Below are 19,973 nucleotides of genomic sequence, written 5' to 3'. Positions count from 1 at the left end.
TCAATTGATTATTTAGCTTAAAGCAACTAATAATTAATAATTAAATTATTATAAAAAATTAAACCGAGAATTGTAGGGCTTTACCCTCTTGCGAGGGAGCCCTTCCAGAAATTCTCGACGGCCAAGGTCAAGCCCAGGCCGAAGAGGGGGTTTGGAAATAGTTTTCAACCAGCAATTGACGCGCCTCGGTTAGTACCTCACTAGCTGCGTCATTGCCCCAAGCGCAAAGATACTTTTCAGAAGGGACTTGTATAGGAATTTATACACTCGGCTGGATGTAATCTTCTTAAAACTAACGATGTGGGATATTTTCTTAAGCGCGCATTACGTCTTTCCTTGTGGTATTGCTCTCGTTGGTCTTTGGCCTTCCCTTCCTAATTTCCTATCTATAAGAAGTAACTAATATCACCATGTATTTCATGAAATTTATAATGTATATTCATTTGAGTAAATGCTTATAGATTAATTCGTCTTATATTTGTGTCACATGTATATTCTCACCGATCTTCTTCCACCATATCATCCTTAAATTAAAACAAAATTTATGTAGGTAATGTTGATGCGTTGTGGCCCGTGACCGATGTACATGACTATAAATAGGCTTCATGGAAATATGATAATCGAGTTCTCAAGAAGCCTATTTACCCATTTAAGTTCATTTACGAAGTATTTCATTTTGTGAATCAAGGATATAAACAATACTCGTACAATTTATAGAGTAAAAAAATTTTCCACTATAAACAAACACACGCATAGTAAAACTTCATGAGAGGTTTTGAGTCTTACTTACTCTGCATATAGTTGCAATTACTAAAACCACATTATCAAAACTCCAATTAGTTCAATAGGCCTACCCAAAAATGTACAGAAAGTAAATTTAAATTAGTTTATTTTGGAATTAGTTCCAAACTTCCAATCCCCCTACTACTAAGAGAATAAAATTCTTTTAGGGGTCGTTTGGTTCAACAAGTCGGAATGGAATGGAATGGAGTTTGATAGTAGGGTGGTATGGGGTTCTAAATCCATACTTATCTAATGTTGTTTGGTTCACCACAAATTATAAAAGGAGGGAATGGAATTAGAATCCAAGGGGGGAGGGTGGGTATGGGATTCCAAGGGGTTGAGGTGGAGTTAGAATCCATTGGGTATCTAACTCCATTCCAAATCACCCCAACCAAACAATGGAATGAATCAAATCCATTCCATTCCATTCCAATATACCCAACCAAACACCCCCTTAGTAGTTTCCCGCCCAAGTGCTTTCCACTATGATTGGGCCTGCCTTCTGGACTAAAAAAATCACATATCACGTTCTAAGTTGGGCCCACTATTTAAACTAATTGATTTTGCAAATATTCTACCGTGATGCTTCTTGCAATCTTTGACTTTTCTAATTATACCATCATATGTTGGACCCACTACTTAAACTAACTGATTTTTCAAAAAAAGATTTTTTTAAAAAAATTGATGTAGTTAAAATATTTTCATAAAAAACACAATTTATGGAATTATTCAATTCTTTTAATTAATTTTAATATTAGTTGTTTTTTTATAAAAATTCGCGAGATATAAATCTAAAATCTATAACTAATACACTAAAAATTAAAAGGTCTATATTTACCGCGCATTTGCGCGGGATCTACACTAGTGTATACTAAAATAACAATGGTGTGCAGTTTGAGCTTATTTGCTTAGCTTACTAAGCCAAGCTCCAGCATAAACTTATTGTCTTTGATGACTTTCAAGTCGAGCTTGAGTTTGAACTCAAATGAGCTCAATTACAACGTAGTTGTATGTATATATGTATTTCCACGTCGCTAGCAGTATGAGATATAGCCCATTATCTTTAAGCTCAAATAGAACAATTGCGATGGAAAATCAAATCAAACTCAATTTAACTTTCAACTTAACTACATCATCAATCAAAGTCGATACCTACATATTGCAACGTCAGGAGATACGTACAACCCGCTCAAAAGATTGAAAATCACATCAAATTTTTATCAGCTATGAAATATATTCTGAATAGGCATCGATATAATTAAATGAATATGGTTACAACATTTTTTTGGCAGCTGTAAAACTATAAATAGCACTACAACCGATAACATTTCTAGCAAAGTTATTGGCAACCTTATTTAAATTTCGGGGAATAAAACTAAAACAAATACAGTGAAAAGAAGCAGGCACAAGCTTGATGTCATTTATGATTCCGGTTTGTGATGTGGTCTCTCAACGCCCGCAATTTGAAGAAAAATTTGCAAACAATGAGAGAAAACATCGACGTGCAAAACGTTGTTAAGAGCGAATGACCCAATCTAGGTACAGTTAAAACGAAGTAGTTGATTACTTAATCTTGATCATAAGGTACGAGAGGCCACAATCTTGATCATAAGGTACGATAGGCCACAATCTTGATCAGTGTTAAGAAACCATAACTGGGTTTTGATAGATTTAATAATTTAATCTAATTACTCCCTCCACTTTTTATATCTGACGTTTTGCATATAAGCCTTTAACTTTAATATTTGCAAAAATATATTTGTTCAAAAAATATAAAAATGGCACCATTAAATTCCTTACGAAAAACTCTTTCATATGAGTATACATATCATAATATTTAGTCTTATATTTTAAGAGATATTGAAGAGAGAAGGGAGTGTCTCAAAATGTGAGAAAGTCATATATAAAAAAATAGAGGGAGTATCATATAACTTGGCCCCATACATAAATACCACCTCCAAACTTCTTTATCTTTCCAATTCATATTTTGGGTCAAACTAACCGAGCTAGATCGTAAATAGATTAAATATGCATATCAAACCCAATTCCGTCCATGAAGCCTGGAGTCATCTTGCAATTTGGTTATGAGGTTATGAAGCCTTACGTGACCTTGCTATTTTGTTCCGGTTTGTATTTACTGCATATCCGGATCCAATATTCTTCTGAACTGGAGAAAAGTGGCCAAGAAAATAAAATTAAGACTTGAAATGGTGGGGTGTGCCAGGCCCGTGCTTTAGTGCAACGCATGGGCGACACTCGAAGACCCCAGCAGCAAGCTACTGTGATGGATCTCCCCCCTTAAAAAATAAATTTAATATCGTGTGGATCAATGATCCACATATCAGATATTAAACTGATAAGAACAGATACTACACTTGATCTTAGCCAAAAGGCCGAGAAAGGTATGATTTGCTCAATGCCAAACAGTTTGTTTTTATGCTTTCTTCCCTGGTAGAGTTAGCTTGTTTTTCCGATGTGGGACTAAGAAATCTAATAACTCTTGCCTTTTACCTTTAGTCCGCTGCATGTGTATTGTGTAAGAACATGTTGAATTGCTGAGCGTCAAACTTCACCAAACCTACGTATATTATCCTCAACAAACAGAAAAACTTGCATCCATCATTAAAAGAACAATGAAAATCAATTCCATGACGAATGAGATTACTATTTTTCTATAACTTGAATTGAAATCTTGAAGTACAAAACTATTCTCGACAACTTAAATTACACAATGATAATGAGATTTAACTTTCAAATGAATAAAAAGAGATTTGTCACGATCATCCAGAGAGATGCGGTGATTTTGTGATGAAGTAGGATTGTTATTATCATTGACGGATTCACATTATCGGATTTGAGGTTCCAATATTTCGAACCTGATACACCTTAAGAAAAGTCCAATTTCATATTTTTATATTCTAAAGTAAACCATATAACATTACGTCACAATTCTAGTTTCCTCCTTTCATCACTATAGCTCATTGTTAAGGAGATAAGTTAGATTTTGCACGAGCAACTTTTCCCAGTTTCCTCCCTTCATCACTATAGCTCTCCCACGTCACAATTCTAAAGTTATTAGGATTATGATGTCTGCTTTCGATGACATTCATAGAATTACAGTGTCATCCTTGTAACTTGTAAGTAATTATTCTTCTAAAGTAAACCATATAACATCACATGGGTTAATTACGTAATTTATAATTACAACTTTAACCAGCTTACCATCGTAGCGCTCGTGGCCTAATGGATAAGGCATTTGACTTCTAATCAAAGGATTGTGGGTTCGAGTCCCACCGAGCGTGATTTTTTTTGGTTAACCTTTTAAAATAATAATAATAAAGCGTGTATTTTTTGTTAACCTTTTAAAATAATAATAATAAAGGATATTCTGCATGGTACCCCTCAAATTTTCAACTTTCTACATGGTACTCTTACACTTTTTAAAACATACATGTTAACTCTAGTTGTTGTCATTATCGCTAAGTGTACACCTAAACTTTATTTTGCATCAATTAAACTCAGTTTAGGGGTTAGGTAATGACTTGGACGCGTAACCAAACTTAATATCTATCTCGATCCTAATATTTATTGATATATACGGGCTAAAAAGTTTTGACGGAAAATTAATTGAATCCGTTGCCAAATTATCACGTCCAAATATGGATATTGAGCCTAATAGAGTCCTTATGTTATGGGATTATAAATGTCAACTTTGGTTACGCGTCTAAGTAATCACTTAACGCCTAAAACTGAGTTTAATTGACGGAAAATAAAGTTTAGGGGTACACTTAGTGATAAGGACAACAATTAGGGGTACCGTGTATGTTTTAATAAGTGTAGGGTATCATGTAGAGAGTCGAAAAATTAAAGGGTACCATGTAAAATATCCTAATAATAAAAAATAAAAAAAAATCAGTTTGGCGAAGTAGCGTGTGGTAATCAAGCAAAACTACCCAAATTTTAATTTAATAATGATAAAATTGATAATAATGCATCATAAGTTCTTAAACTAGTTTCAATCACAAAACGTGTTGCTTGTAACGGACATTATCCATCACAAGCTAGATATCATGTAGAAATTCGAAAAATTAAAGAGTACCATGTAAAATATCCTAATAATAAAAAATAAAGAAAAAAATCAGTTTAGCAAAGTAGCGTGTGGTAATCAAGCAAAACTACTCAAATTTTAATTTAATAATGATAAAAGTGATAATAATGCATCATAAGTTCTTAAACTAGTTTCAATTACAAAGCGTCTTGCTTGTAACGGACACTATCCATCACAAGCTAGGTGTGACGATCCGCACACTTGAACCCTTAGATTTATTTATGCTTATGTAATTTCATTTCCATTGTACATTTGTAGTAAGTAATTTCTTAGTCTAGCATAGTTTTAGAATAGCTTTTCTTTCCATAAATAGGTATATCGCTATTCTGAACTAAACTTGTAAAATCAATGTTTCCTGCTACCAGGATGTAAATATCAAATTTTCCTCTTTAGGGAGTACTAGTGAATGAAAATCTACTTCCTACCTTGTGCCTTCGTATTGCTTGTTGTTGTTTTGTTGTGAACGACTCTTAGCCTTCACTTTACTAACAAGCCGTGTTTGTGGGATCGACACTAGGATCCCGACTCACACCCCCGAGACCGATTACGAGTGCCTAGTGCCTGACAAACACTAGAGCCTAACGCTCTCGTTGCATCCTGTCGAGTGTTGCCGAGACCCGAGTAACGTGCTAGTGAGCGATCCATCACTAGTTCGAAGATCCTTGTCGCTTGCATCTTGCCTTGAGACGGGCAAGGGTGCGCGCCACGATCCGGCAAAAGTACCGGATCGTGACATTTGGTATCAGAGCCCGGTCTTCGGACGGGCGTCTGCAAGCCGCATTTGTTTATCGATATCGAGAAAATGGGCGAAACAATCGAGGACCGAGTGGATACCTTAGAGGACGCAATCGACGTCAAGCTTCCCAAACTCGAGGACATCGTTATGCGGATGGCTGCGAGCCTCGAGGAGTTGCAAAAGACGGTTTATGACCTTGAGACGAAGGTGGACGGGATGGACACCCGCATCCAAGCGATCAGTGGTGCGATCCCCGACGATCGGGAGGAAGAGATCAATCATCTGCATCGAAAGGTCGAGATGTTAGAGAACACTTGCGCCACGCTCGTGAAAGCGGTGGCCAATGAGGGGAAATATGTGGGGAGCCATAAGGTGAAGGCACCTCCACCTCGTGCCTACGATGGGGCAAGGGATTCGAAAGCGGTCGATAATTTTATCTTCGATATGGAGCTATACTTCCGAGTAAATGGGCTCGACGAAGACGCGGAAGTTGTCACGGCAAGCATGTATCTAGTCGACGATGCCAAGATGTGGTGGAGGGCTAGGTACAAGGAAATCGATGCGGGCACGATTACGGTGACATTGTGGGCCGACTTCAAGAGGATCTTGAAGGATCACTTCTACCCCGAGAACACGGAGTTTGTTGCTCGGAAGAAGTTGAAGGAAATCAAGCACACCAAATCAATCCGAGAATATGTGAGGGAATTCTCTGCATGCATGCTCGAGATTTCCGAAATGTCCGAGACGGATAGGACATTCGAATTCATTGATGGGTTGAAGAGGTGGGCACAACAAGAGGTCATGAGGCAGAATCCCAAAACTCTGTCTTCGGCCATATCGGTCGCGGAGCGCCTGCTCGACTTTCATGGGGAACGAAAGGCACCAAGAGTTGTGGCACCAACGGGAAATACTGGTGTGTCACAAAGTTGGTACAATGGACAAAGGCCACAAAACAGCGCCATTTCAGTTGGGAACAGTCGGTTCCGCTAACAAGGAAGTCAAGCCCAATCGGCGAGCACTACAAACTCGCCCTCAAGCTCGTCTTCGAAGGCGGGGAACTCTACTGCTTCCACAACGAAGAGACCGTTCGCGTGTTTTGTGTGCAAGGGTCCTCACAAGATGGTCGATTGTCCGAACAAAGCGGAGTTCAATGCCATGTTCAAGAAGATGCCGAAAGGGGCTCAAGAACGTCTTGATGGGGCGTTGGCCGACTATCACCAAGAGTGTAACGAAAACTCGAGTGATGGTGAAGACCAACCACGAATGGGCTCACTTCAAAGGATTAGCGCGATGGGGAAATTCGAGGATTCCTGCGCCAAGAAATCCAACGGGCTCATGTAAGTGGACTTGACGGTGAATGGGAAGCAAGCGCGAGCCTTGATTGACTCGGGCGCCTCCCACAACTTTGTTACGAAAGAGGAAGCTGATCGGTTGGGGCTAGTTCTGCGGGATGCTAACAGCTGCCTGAAGCCGGTCAATGGGAAAGTGAGACGCGTCCAAGGAGTGGTTAAGAAGGTCGCGGTCCAAGTGGGTGAGTGGGCAGGGGAGCTCGACTTCACCACCATTCCGCTGGATGACTTCAAGTTAGTACTCGGGATGCAGTTCTTTCAGAAAGCCTTGGTAGTATTGAAACCGAGTGACGGATCGATGCTACTAATGGGCTCTATCGTAGTGAAGACGGTAGACAGCGACGAAGACAAGGGGCAGCATCGAATTTCGGCTATGAGGGTGATACCGACGCCGAAACAAGGGATACGACCTTGGAGAATGCCTAAAGGTTCGGTGGAGCCGAGGGCGAACAAGACCCAGGCTAACTACGATGTTAAGTGGCCTGGGGGACGAAAGAAGAGTCTACCCCCTCACCGAGGAGTAGACAATGAGGGCCGAGATGCCCAAAGAAGTAGGCCTCGTACCATCAGGGGGCCGCGTCGATGTGCTGAATCGACGTCCTGGTTTGCGGGTCAGTCGACCCAAGAGATAAGGCCTCGTACCATCAGGGGCCGCGTCGATGTCTTTGAATCGACGTCCTGGTTTGCGGGTCACGACCCAAGAGATAAGGCCTCGTACCATCAGGGGGCCGCGCCGAAATGCTGATTCGGCGTCCTGGAGATCTCACATTCCCTTGAATGCAGGTGCTGAAGTGACGAGAGACAAGATGAAGGTCCGTTGGGGCCAGTACTTGAAGGAATCCCGAGAGAGGTCTTTTCAAGCAACGGCAAAATGGACTTTCCCGAGAGACAAGGAGCACGTGGTGGACTTGGAGAACATCATGTTCGACAGCTTCTATGTCAAGGAACTCCAGCCTATCCTTGAGGGGACGAAGAGGCCAGTCATTGTTTGGGACGAAGCGCACATTCAAGCCGAGTTGTACAAGCCAATCCCCAACACTGCATGGACAGTTAGAGCTCACCGAGGATGTCTCACTGAAGCACCATTCAAGATTTTTTGTGTTGCCGAGGGCGGCAACAGATTAGGTGGGGGATAGTGTGACGATCCGCACACTTGAACCCTTAGATTTATTTATGCTTATGTAATTTCATTTCCATTGTACATTTGTAGTAAGTAATTTCTTAGTTTAGCATAGTTTTAGAATAGCTTTTCTTTCCATAAATAGGTATATCGCTATTCTGAACTAAACTTCTAAAATCAATGTTTCCTGCTACCAGGATGTAAATATCAAATTTCTCTCTTTAGGGAGTACTAGTGAATGAAAATCTACTTCCTACCTTGTGCCTTCGTATTGCTCGTTGTTGCTTTGTTGTGAACGACTTTTAGCCTTCACTTTACTAACAAGCCGTGTTTGTGGGATCGACACTAGGATCCCGACTCACACCCCCGAGACCGATTACGAGTGCCTAGTGCCTGACAAACACTAGAGCCTAACGCTCTCGTTGCATCCTGTCGAGTGTTGCCGAGACCCGAGTAACGTGCTAGTGAGCGATCCATCACTAGTTCGAAGATCCTTGTCGCTTGCATCTTGCCTTGAGACGGGCAAGGGTGCGCGCCACGATCCGGCAAAAGTACCGGATCATGACACTAGGGTTGGGCACCGATCCGAAACCGGTTTGGACCGGAACCAGAATCGTCAAAAATCTCGGACCAGATTATAAAAATTCCAGACCGGACCGGACCGGAATTTATTTTACAAACCCACTTTTTCAAATTCCGGTCCATAAATCCGGGCCGGTTAGATTGGATTAAGTAGGCCTTCAATGTATTTTTAATTAATATTTTAAGGAAAAAATAAAATAAAAATAATTCTGATCTTTCCGGTCAGGACCGGAAAATTGCGGTCCAAAACAGGACCAGGCCGAAAACCGAAATCTTTAAAAAAGGGTGGACCGGGCACCGGACCGGAATTAACCGATCCATTTTTTCGGTCCGGACCGGATGTTGCCCAGCCCTAGTTTCAACTTTCAAGCACTTTGAAGTTTGATCACCATCATCGCATGATAATGCTCTGTCCAGCATCCATCCAAATTTTTTGCGTCTTTTATTTGAAGATCGAAGGAGCAAACATTATAGCATACGGCATACCAGAGCACATCACTTAATATATACTCTTCTAATTCAAGCATTCTAAAAGTTAAGAAAAATTCAGAGTGTTTGGACCCGTCGTTGCGCTAGCATTTATTAGAACACAAATTCTTATTTGTGACGGCGATATCCGTCACAAACTTATGACCGATACCGTTTTCTTTCACAAATGACCCATAAAGAGGTGAGTGGGAATCACATGGGGGTGTCCCACCTTGTCCCCTCTCCCTTATTGTGAGAGGTCACAAGCTTGTGACGGGATTAACCCGTCACAAGCAAGACTAGCTGTTATTAGAACGGTTTTTCTATCGTATGTCCTAAAAACACATTTAAGACCCTAAGAACACATTTAAGCTAATTAAGGAATATCGTATGTCCTAAGAACACATTTAAGACCCTAAGAACACATTTAAGCTAATTAAGGAAAGATTGTTGAGAATATTTAACTGATTGAACTTTAATTAGTTTATATGGCACACATTAAAATAACCATTTTTGAAATAAACTAACATCACAACTTTTCATCTTAATTAATTAATTAATTATCAATTGTTTATTTAGCTTAAAGCAATTAATAATTAATAATTAAACTATTATTAAAAATTAAACTAAGAATTGTAGGGCTTTACCCTCTTGCGAGGGAGCCCTTCCAGAAATTCTCGACGGCCAAGGACAAGCCCAGGCCGAAGAGGGGGTTTGGAAATAGTTTTCAACCAGCAATTGACGCGCCTCGGTTAGTACCTCACTAGCTGCGTCATTGCCCCAAGCGCAAAGATAATTTTCAGTAGGGACTTGTATAGGAATTTATACACTCGGCTGGATGTAATCTTCTTAAAACTAACGATGTGGGGGTATTTTCTTAATCTTTCTTTGTGGTATTGCTCTCGTTGGTCTTTGGCCTTCCCTTCCTAATTTCCTATCTATGAGAAGTACTCCTAACTAATATCACCATGTATTTCATGAAATTTATAATATATATTCATTTGAGTAAATGCTTATGGATTTTTCATCTCATATTTATGTCTTATGTAGGTAAATGTCGATGCGTTGTGCACCGTTGTACGTGCCTATAAATAGGCTTCTTGTATTTCATTTTGTTAATCAAGGAAATATGAAAATCGAGCTCTCAAGAAGCCTATTTACCCATTTATGTAGTTCATGGACGGAGTATTTTATTTTGTGAATCAAGGAAATAAACAATACTCGTATAATTTACAGAGTAAAAAACCTTTCCACTATAAACAAACACACACACATAGAAAAACTTCATGAGAGGTATTTTGTAGTCTTAGTTACTCTGCATATAATTGCAATTACTAAAATCACATTATCGACAATCCAATTAGTTACTCAGCATAAACTTTTTGTCTTTGATGACTTTCAAGTCGAGCTTAAGTTTAAACTCAGATGAGCTCGATTACAACATAGTTGTATGTATATATGTATTTCCATGTCGCTACCAGTATGAGTAATATAGCCCGTTATCTTTAAGCTCAAATAGAACAATTATGATGAAAAATCAAATCAAACTCAATTTAACTCTCAACTTGATTACATCAATCAATCAAAATCAATACCTACAGAATGCAACGTCAGCGGATGTGTACAAATATATTATGAATAGCATTACAATATAACATTCCAAGCAAGGTTATGGGCAAACCTTATTTAAACTACGAGAAATAAAAACCAAAACAAATACACTAAAAAGAAGCAAGCAAAAGGTTGATGTCATTTATGATGGGATTTGTTATATCACGCCCCCTGTTTTACTTGTTACGCCCCCTATTTTTTCATTTATTCCTATTTTGCCCTTAAACTATGTATTTAGTTAACTAAAATATTTCTAGTTTTTTATTTTATGATTTTTGGAAACGGTTTTTTACAAAATTAAATAAAATTAAATCGTACTCATTCATTCAAGACGATATTAAATCGTTACAAAAAATCGTCTTGAATGAATGAATGAAAAAATTATATCGTTTCAAGAATAATGATTACAAGATTTAAAAAATAAAATAAAATTTAGCGGCACACATAACACGATTTAAAAAAATACGAAAATTGGCCTCGTCATGTAGCTTACAAGACACATCCAAGGACCCGTCATGTGGATTACAAGACATGGCCAAGGACATGTCGTGTGAATGGTTCTGTCGTCTAAACCACACGACATGGCCATGGCACCGTCTTGTAATTCACATGACACCACCATGGCCGCGTCTTGTAATTCACAAGACAAGGCCACTTTTTTTTTTTTTTTTTTTTTTTTTTTTAATAGTTAAAGTAATTGCAATAGTTGGTAGAAAATACGTCTTTTTAAGACCGGGTACATATTAAATTAATTACTCTAAAAATCGCCCCAAACTCAGTTACGACAAAGCGGTAATTAAATCAAAAATGAAAAGTTCAACAAAAATCATTTACTATTATACAATTATTAGTTATTGTAAAAAGATATTACCAAAATCCAATAATTATAAAACAATAATTTAAAAAACGTCTCCGATTATAATTTTGTAAAACCCGTCTCCGAAAACCATAAACTAAAAAAAGAGAAATATTTTTTACTTTAATTAATTAAATAGTCCAAGGGTAAAATAAGAATAAATGAAAAAGTAGGGGGCGTAACAAGTAAAACAGGGGGAGTGATATAGCAATTTTGTTTATGATTCCGGTTGTCTTGTGATGTGGTCTCTCAACGCCCACAATTTGAAGAAGAATCTGCAAATAATCAGAGAAATGTCAACGTGCAAAAAGTTAGAGCAAATGGCCCAATCTAGCTAGATACAGACATACAGTTAAAACGAAGCAGCTGATTACTTAATCTTTAATCATAAGGTACGAGAGGCCACAATCTAGATCATAGAGTGTAAGACGCCAAAACTGGTCTTTGGTAGTGATACCGCTATTAAAGAGGGTAGTTTTGAGTTCGATAAATTTAATAATTTAATCTAATTATTATATAACTTGGCCCGATTATGGCATACATAAATACTACCTCCAATTCTCCAAACCCTTTTTTCTTTCCAATTCATATTTTGGATCAAACTAACCGAACTAGATCATAAATAGATTAAACAAACGCCCACCAATTCTCGAAACCCTTTTTTCTAGATCGTAAATAGATTAAACAAACGCGCTCATGAGTTCGTAAAAGTAGGAAAGTAAAGAGTATCAAGGGTGTAGGTTTTTGGTAGCAGAAAATTTATAACCCAAAATATCAACCAAACCATATTCCGTCCATGAATTACACACTGCATGTCTGAATCAAATATTCTTTAATCTAATCTTTTAATGAAAAGTGGTCAAGAAAACAAAATTAAGACTTGAATTGGTGGGGTGTGCCAGGCCCGTGCTTTAGTGCAACGCATGGGCGACACTCGAAGCCCCCAGCAGCAAGCTACTGTGATGGATCTCCCCCCTTAAAAAATAAATTTAATATCGTGTGGATCAATGATCCACATATCAGATATTAAACTGATAAGAACAGATACTACACTTGATCTTAGCCAAAAGGCCGAGAAAGGTATGAATATTACAAGGCCAAACGGTTTGTTTTTATGCTTTCTTCCCTGGTAGAGTTAGCTTGTTTTTCCGATGTGGGACTAAGAAATCTAATAAGTCCCGCCTTTACTATTAGTCCGCTGCATGTGTATTGTGTAAGAGGGTAACAACATGTTTAATTGCTGACTGCTGACTGCTGACTGCTGACTGCTGAGCATCAAACTTCACCAAACCTACGTATACTATCTCCTCTACAAACAGATAAACTTGCATCTCCATCCATCATAAAAAAAGCAATGAAAATCAATTCCGTGATGAATGAGATTACTATTTTCTACTATTTGAAATCTTGAAGTACAAAACTTTTCTCGACAACTTAAATTGCACTATGATAATGAGATTTAACTTTCAAATGAATAAAAGGAGATTTGTCCCGATCATCGGGAGAGATGAGGTGACTTTCTGATGAAATAGGATTGTTATTATCATTGACGGATCGAGGTCCCAATATTTCGAAACCGGTACACCTTAAGGAAAGTCAAATTGCATATTTTTATATTGTATGGACTATGGAGTAGTATCTCCCACGTCTGACTTCTAAAGTTCTTAGGATCATGATATTTGCTTTCGATGACATTCACAGAATTACAGTGACATCCTTTTGTAAGTTGTAAGTAACTACTCTTCTAAAGTAAACCAACCATACAATACCATATTAATTAATAAAATATATAATTAAGAATTAACAGGGCCATCAACTTGGCGCTCGTGGCCTAATGGATAAGGCATTTGACTTCTAATCAAAGGATTGTGGGTTCGAGTCCCACCGAGCGTGTATTTTGTCAACTTTTTTTTTTCCAAAAAAAAAAAAAATAACATCAGTTTGGCGAAGTAGCATATGCTCAGTCCAGCATCCAAAGTGAGGCCCATATGCTCAGCAGAGTATGATAAGAGTGTGGCTAATATGGATTTTTTTTTTGGCCCATATGCAAGCTATAGGTTTATAAATTTTCGAAAATGCATTTTCTTACTTCGGAAGGGGATTGTACGAGACAGCCCTTGAACTCTACGCAGTTAACATATTTTGGCATGACTTAAAAGTTAAAACCAATGTTTACTCGTCGAGTTCAAATATTTAAGAACAGTTTAATTTACACAAGGTCAGAAACTCGGTATGATACAACACAAGGGTTAGTAATAGGTGATTCGAGCATATTAGCATAAGGGGTGATTCCAAAATTATTAATTGGTCACTTTGTATCAATTCATGTCAATTTTGATCGAGCTATTCACCAGACAAGTAATTTCAACACTTTTAGCTCATGAAAAATTCGGGTTTTGCGGAACTTTGGACAACTAATTGCCTGTTAATAATGAGCTTGGCCTAAAACCATTGCGCCTAGTTGGAACAATCATACATGCATGGGTCCTTGTGAAAAGAAAAAGGCTTAGGTAACAAAACTATGCATCATTGCATGGTTTCAAACTCCGCTTATAAAAAAGGAAAGGGTTGTAAGGCAATGGACACAAGGTACACTTAGTGTGGATCAATGCCCATTTGTTTACGTTTGTCCTTACTCGTGCAAGTTTCCTAGCCACCTGATAAGACGGGGAGCCAATATCACTAGACACCCAAGCCAATCGAATACCTTGTAGACACTCCTCATAGTCAAGTGTCCACGCATCTAATTTATAAGGTTTTTTCCTTTCATTCCGAGTAAGCTGTAAATCCACCTCAATCGGTGCATGATCAGATATTTGAATAGGGTAATGTTTAATACTAGTATTTGGGAAGAAGGTTAACCAGTCCTTTGATCCCATAGCTTTGTCGATACGTTCATAAATCCTTTTGTCTCCTTTACGATTATTACACCAAGTAAATCTCGGGCCCTTAAAAGAGATATCAATCAACTCATTTCTTATCCTCCAAATATTAAACTCATTAGCTCCCCTAATTGGTCGTTGGCTAAGACTTAATTTGTCACATATATAATTTACTTGGTTGAAATCGCCTACAATAAGGAAGGGATATATACAAGCCTCCATCCACTTTTCCAATTCCCTTAAGACGGATGAGCGTAGGTTTAGATTCGGGGCACCATAGAAAAGCACAAGATACCATAAGAGACCATTATATTTCTTCACCAAAAGGATGATAAAATTTTTACAAGCCTTTACGAGGCTCATCTTCGCCTCCTTTCTCCATCCCACCCAAAGTCCACCCGATGCCCCTACCGCATCCACTCCAAAATGTTTCACAAAACCTAGCTTTCAAACATAGGGAACACACTACTAGCATTACATTTGGTCTCTATTAAAAACATAAAATCATACTCCCTCCTAGTCTGATTGTTGGTTCCTCTTTTCTTTTCCATGCTAGTCGGGTGTTGGTACCCCTTTCCTTTTTTGGTAAGTTTTGTGTGGTCCAAATTCAATTTCATGTGAGGTAGAGTATTTTGTGTGGTCCAAATTCGTTTTCTTAATTTTGGTGTTGGTAAGTTCTCTAACAATCAGACTAGGAGAGAGTAATACTTACTATCTAATAACTCCCCTATATTCGGAATTGTAGGAAAGAGCTTGTTATTTAGGCCCCTACAATTCCATATTAGTCCAATCATGGAGAGTAAAGAGGTTGTGAAGGCCCAACCTCCGCAAAGCCATCAAAACCCGTATCATCAGCAGCAGCAACTCTTTGGACAGAAAAAGAGGACGAGTGAGTCACTTGAAATTTTTTAACTCTAATCAACCCATACACCCCTAACTGTAGTCCTTGGCTCCCAGGAGAGAACGCTAGTCGAGTCCCAACACCCATTGGAGATGTCAACCTGAACATGAAAGTGGAGGAGCTCATTGACCATGCTGAAATGAGATGGCGTGCGAGATGAAGACGCTGAGGAGGTACTCTCGCTCACACTCAGTAAACGTCGTCCTTGTTATACGCTTTATTGGTGGCCAAATAATAAGGGTTATTATTCTGTTAAGTCTGGATATAAGCTTGGCAAAGGAGTATACAACGCTCATGGCGATCAGTTATGGCGTAAATTATGGACACTGAAAATTCCGCCAAAGATGGCGCATTTCACGTGGAGAGCTAGTATGAATGTGCTTCCTGTTCGGGAAAATCTGTTTCGAAGACATATTATTGAAAGCCCCATATGCCCCAAATGCGGAACCGAGGTGGAATGCGTCGAACATGCTCTGTTTTGGTGCAATGAGATACATGAGTTTTGGCGGAATGAAGGTTTCCAGGCCGTCAGCTATGAGGCCCCAACAGGGTCGTGTCATGATATCCTTCTTTGGGCGTTCAACAAGATGGATGCAAAAGCAATGGGAACGTTTTTAATGACGATGTGGGCTATATGGACCATCCGAAATGCTAATTTGTTTGAGGAAGAACCCTGCCCTCCAACCCGGACTCTTACGGGTTTTTTCAGGTACTTGGATGATTATATTTCGTATGCGGAAAAGGTATATGAGCCACCTGCAATAACACGGCCAGATTCGAGCAATAGTTGGAGTCCTCCTGGGGAAGGCGTGATTAAATTTAATACAGATGCTGCCATGTTTGAGGATGGGACGATGGGGTTAGGGTTGGTGGGAAGAGATAACAATGGCGCGGTCGTGGTGGTTAGCTGTAACCGTGAGGTAAAGGCGAGGTCTGTCGAGGAAGCAGAAGCAAGAGCAGCTTTGCTGGGGTTGGAAATTGCCATGCAAATAGAGGCGGATAAGGTGCAGCTTGAAACGGATTCGATGATTGTAGTGAACGAGTTGTGTGGCAAGACTTCCAGTAGGAATCAGTTGGGTTTAATTATAGATGATATCAATTATTTGTTGCTTTCTTTTACGAGTAGGTGTTGTTCTCATGTTAAACGAGGGGGTAATACCGTGGCTCATTTTTGTGCTAGATTATGCGCAAGAAGGGGAGACGAGGTTGTATATGTAACTGATTTTCCGCAGGCAATCTTAACACTTGCGGAGCTTGATACTTCGTATAATATAAGATACCCGCTGTTTAACTCAAAAAAACTGTTGTTTAACTCAAAAAAACTGTAGTCCTTGGATAATACCGTCCTGTAATTAATTATATCAATACTTTGTGAAAGGCCTGGACTCATCTTGCTATGCTTTGCAACTTTGGTATATACTAATGCATGTCTACATTCTAATATTCTTCTGAACTTAATAAAAGTGGTCAAGAAAACAAAATTAAGGCTTGAATTGGTGGGGTGTGCCAGGCCCGTGCTTTAGTGCAACGCATGGGCGACACTCGAAGACCCCAGCAGCAAGCTACTGTGATGGATCTCCCCCCTTAAAAAATAAATTTAATATCGTGTGGATCAATGATCCACATATCAGATATTAAACTGATAAGAACAGATACTACACTTGATCTTAGCCAAAAGGCCGAGAAAGGTATGATTTGCTCAATGCCAAACAGTTTGTTTTTATGCTTTCTTCCCTGGTAGAGTTAGCTTGTTTTTCCGATGTGGGACTAAGAAATCTAATAACTCCTACTTTTACCTTTAGTCCAGTGCATGTGTGTAAGAGTGCAAGAACATGTTAAATTGCTGAGCATCAAACTTCACCAAACCTACGTATACTATCCTCTACAAACAGATATACTTGCATCTATCATAAGGAGGACAATGAAAATCAATTCCATGATGAATGAGATTACTATTTTTTACAATTTGAATTGAAATCTTGAAATATAAATCATTTCTCGACAACTTAAATTACACTATGGTAATAAGATTTAACTTTTAAATAAATAAAAAGAGATTTGTCCCGATTATCTAGAGAGACTCGGTGATTTTCTGATGAAGTAGGATTGTTATTATCATTGACGGATTCATGTTACAAGATTTGAGATCCCAATGTTTCGAACCCGGTACACCTTAAGTCTAATTTCATATTTTTATATTCTATCTTATTGTTCATTTAAAGAATTTAACATTACATCTGCTGCTATTACATACGAGTTATAAGTTTTTAAAATATTTCGCATACGCCAATCATTATTAAGGTATATTTTGTATAAGCAACCTTTCCTCCCATTATCCTCTCCCACGTCTCACTTCTAAAGTTCTTGGATCATGATACCTGCTTTCGATGACATTCACAGAATTACAGTGCCATCAAAGTTTGTAAGTAAACTACTCTTCAAAAGTAAATTATAATAACACCATATGGGTTAATTTCGAAATTTATAGTTTAGAATTAACCAAGTTATCATATTGGCGCTCGTGGCCTAATGGATAAGGCATTTGACTTCTAATCAAAGGATTGTGGGTTCGAGTCCCACCGAGCGTGTTTTTTGTCAACCTTTTTTTTTTTTTTTTTTTTTAAAAAAAAATGGAAAATAAACATCAGTTTGGCGAAGTAGCATATGGTAATTAAGCAAAGCTACACAAATTTAATTTAGTAATAAAGATAATAAATGCATCAAGTTCTTAGACTAATTTCAAGCACTTTGATCCCCATCACATGATAATGCTCAGCAGTCAGCCCAGTTGCCAAAGTGAGGCCCATATGCTCAGCAGATTATGATGAGTATGGCTAGTATGGAAATTTTTGGCCCATATGCAAGCTAGAGGTTTATAAATTTTTGAAAATGCATTTTTCTTAGTTGCTTCTAGACCTGTCAAAATTCGACCCGACCCGAAAACCCGACCCGTCCGACCCATTTTTTTAGAGTTACAAACTTGGTTTTTTTTACCCGTGACCCGTTTGATCCGAACCCAAAATGACCTGTTATTTTAAGGTCGAGACCCGACCCGAACGGGTCGACCCGTTGGGTCAAGGAAAAATCATAAATTTTATTAAAAATATTAATATTTATATATTATATTTGAAAATATAGTTAAAAAATTATTTTTTTATTACTTAAAATTAAAAATTCAACCAAAAAGTCAATTTTATATAACTTTTATAATATTTAATAATAAAATAATATTAAAAAACTTTATTTTAATAATTATATCAATATAATTATTTTATATGATGAATATGATTAAAATAATAACTTTAAATATATTTTACTTTTTAAAAAAGTATTTTTTTAAATTAAAAAAGATGTTAAAAATAATTTCCTGACCCGTATTCTGACCCTAACCCGACCTGTGACCCGTATTTGACCTGATACGAGTGGGATGTGGGTCAATGAAGGAACGAGTTCATTGAAAGTCGGAAATCAGTTTAATCATTCTCGAGAATAATTAAATGTATTTCGAGCTTTCATTGAACGTGTGAGCTTCATTGGATGGTACAAAAATATTGCTCGTAAAATACAAACGATCTTCAATTCGGTTTTCGTAATTACGGCTTCATTAGTGGGTGCGTAGTAATGGGGATGGGTTGGTAATGGCCAGACGTTCAGCTTATTTTATTTTGGTTAATAAAAGGGTTAATACCATATTTAGTTATTAGGTTTATTTGGTAATTTATTTAGTAGTAGTAATTACCTAGTTTTAATATTCTTAATTAGCTAGTTGATTGCTAGCTTTTCAGTTGCTTGTAACGCCTTAATTTCTTTGGCTATTTATAGCCATTATTTGCTAAGAAAATCACTAGAAAATGAATTAACAAGAAATCAGAATATTATTTCAATTGTATCGTTTTAATAATGTTCGATTGTACTTTGAATTGACGCGTTCGATTCACCCTTGTTATTGTTTGACGTGTTATCAAACTTTAACCCGATTCGTATTCAATAGGTCTTGAATACAATCACCCATTATCAAGCTATAGGTCTAGTTTGATAAATATCCGGTTACTCTTTTTTACTTCCGCTTTTAAATTCGCATCATGACCCGACCCGTATGACCCGACCCGACCCGAAACCCGTTTGACAGGTCTACTTGCTTCTGAAGGGGATTGGACGAGAGTGACAAGACAGCGTATGAACTCTATGCAATTAGCATATTTTGGCAAGACTTAAAACCAATGTTTACTCGTCGAGTTCAAATATTTAAGAACAGTTTAACTCACACAAGATCAGAAACTCGGTACGATACAACAAAAGTTAGTATTAGTATAAATGGTCGAGCATAAGGGGTAATTTCAAAATTATCCTATTATTAATTAATTGGTCACTTTGTATCAATTCATGTCAATTTTGATCGACTTACTCACCAGACAAGTAATTTGAACACTTTTAGCTCATAAAAAAATCGGGTTTTGCGGAACTTGGGACAACTAATTGTCTGTTAATAATGAGCTCGGCCTAAAACCATACCGCCTAGTTGGAACAATCATACATACATGGGTCCTTGTGAAAAGAAAAAGGCTTAGGTAACAAAA

General features: G+C 38.0%; 6 non-coding genes and 2 pseudogenes across 6 annotated transcripts; 3 read left to right on the top strand and 5 right to left on the bottom strand.

The window, feature by feature from the left end:
- Positions 1–76: 76 nt before the first annotated feature.
- On the bottom strand, positions 77–231 carry LOC141654131 (U4 spliceosomal RNA; annotated as a pseudogene).
- Positions 232–2,993: 2,762 nt separating this feature from the next.
- LOC141654431 (U2 spliceosomal RNA) lies at positions 2,994–3,189 on the bottom strand. Its single transcript, XR_012547992.1, has one exon. It is a non-coding gene; the product is annotated as a U2 spliceosomal RNA (small nuclear RNA).
- Positions 3,190–4,012: 823 nt separating this feature from the next.
- Positions 4,013–4,085, top strand: TRNAR-UCU (transfer RNA arginine (anticodon UCU)). Its single transcript has one exon. It is a non-coding gene; the product is annotated as a tRNA-Arg (tRNA).
- A 5,700-nt stretch (positions 4,086–9,785) lies between these two features.
- LOC141654132 (U4 spliceosomal RNA) lies at positions 9,786–9,940 on the bottom strand (annotated as a pseudogene).
- Positions 9,941–12,501: 2,561 nt separating this feature from the next.
- On the bottom strand, positions 12,502–12,697 carry LOC141654478 (U2 spliceosomal RNA). Its single transcript, XR_012548037.1, has one exon. It is a non-coding gene; the product is annotated as a U2 spliceosomal RNA (small nuclear RNA).
- A 736-nt stretch (positions 12,698–13,433) lies between these two features.
- Positions 13,434–13,506, top strand: TRNAR-UCU (transfer RNA arginine (anticodon UCU)). Its single transcript has one exon. It is a non-coding gene; the product is annotated as a tRNA-Arg (tRNA).
- A 3,386-nt stretch (positions 13,507–16,892) lies between these two features.
- Positions 16,893–17,088, bottom strand: LOC141654420 (U2 spliceosomal RNA). The gene has a single exon (XR_012547981.1). It is a non-coding gene; the product is annotated as a U2 spliceosomal RNA (small nuclear RNA).
- Positions 17,089–17,911: 823 nt separating this feature from the next.
- On the top strand, positions 17,912–17,984 carry TRNAR-UCU (transfer RNA arginine (anticodon UCU)). Its single transcript has one exon. It is a non-coding gene; the product is annotated as a tRNA-Arg (tRNA).
- The last annotated feature ends 1,989 nt before the right edge of the window (positions 17,985–19,973 follow it).

The sequence above is a fragment of the Silene latifolia genome, chromosome 4 (assembly GCF_048544455.1).
Source record: "Silene latifolia isolate original U9 population chromosome 4, ASM4854445v1, whole genome shotgun sequence".
In the NCBI taxonomy this organism is placed as follows: domain Eukaryota; kingdom Viridiplantae; phylum Streptophyta; class Magnoliopsida; order Caryophyllales; family Caryophyllaceae; genus Silene; species Silene latifolia.
Note: the sequence above shows the minus strand (reverse complement) of the source record. Positions and strands in the feature narration are given on the sequence as shown.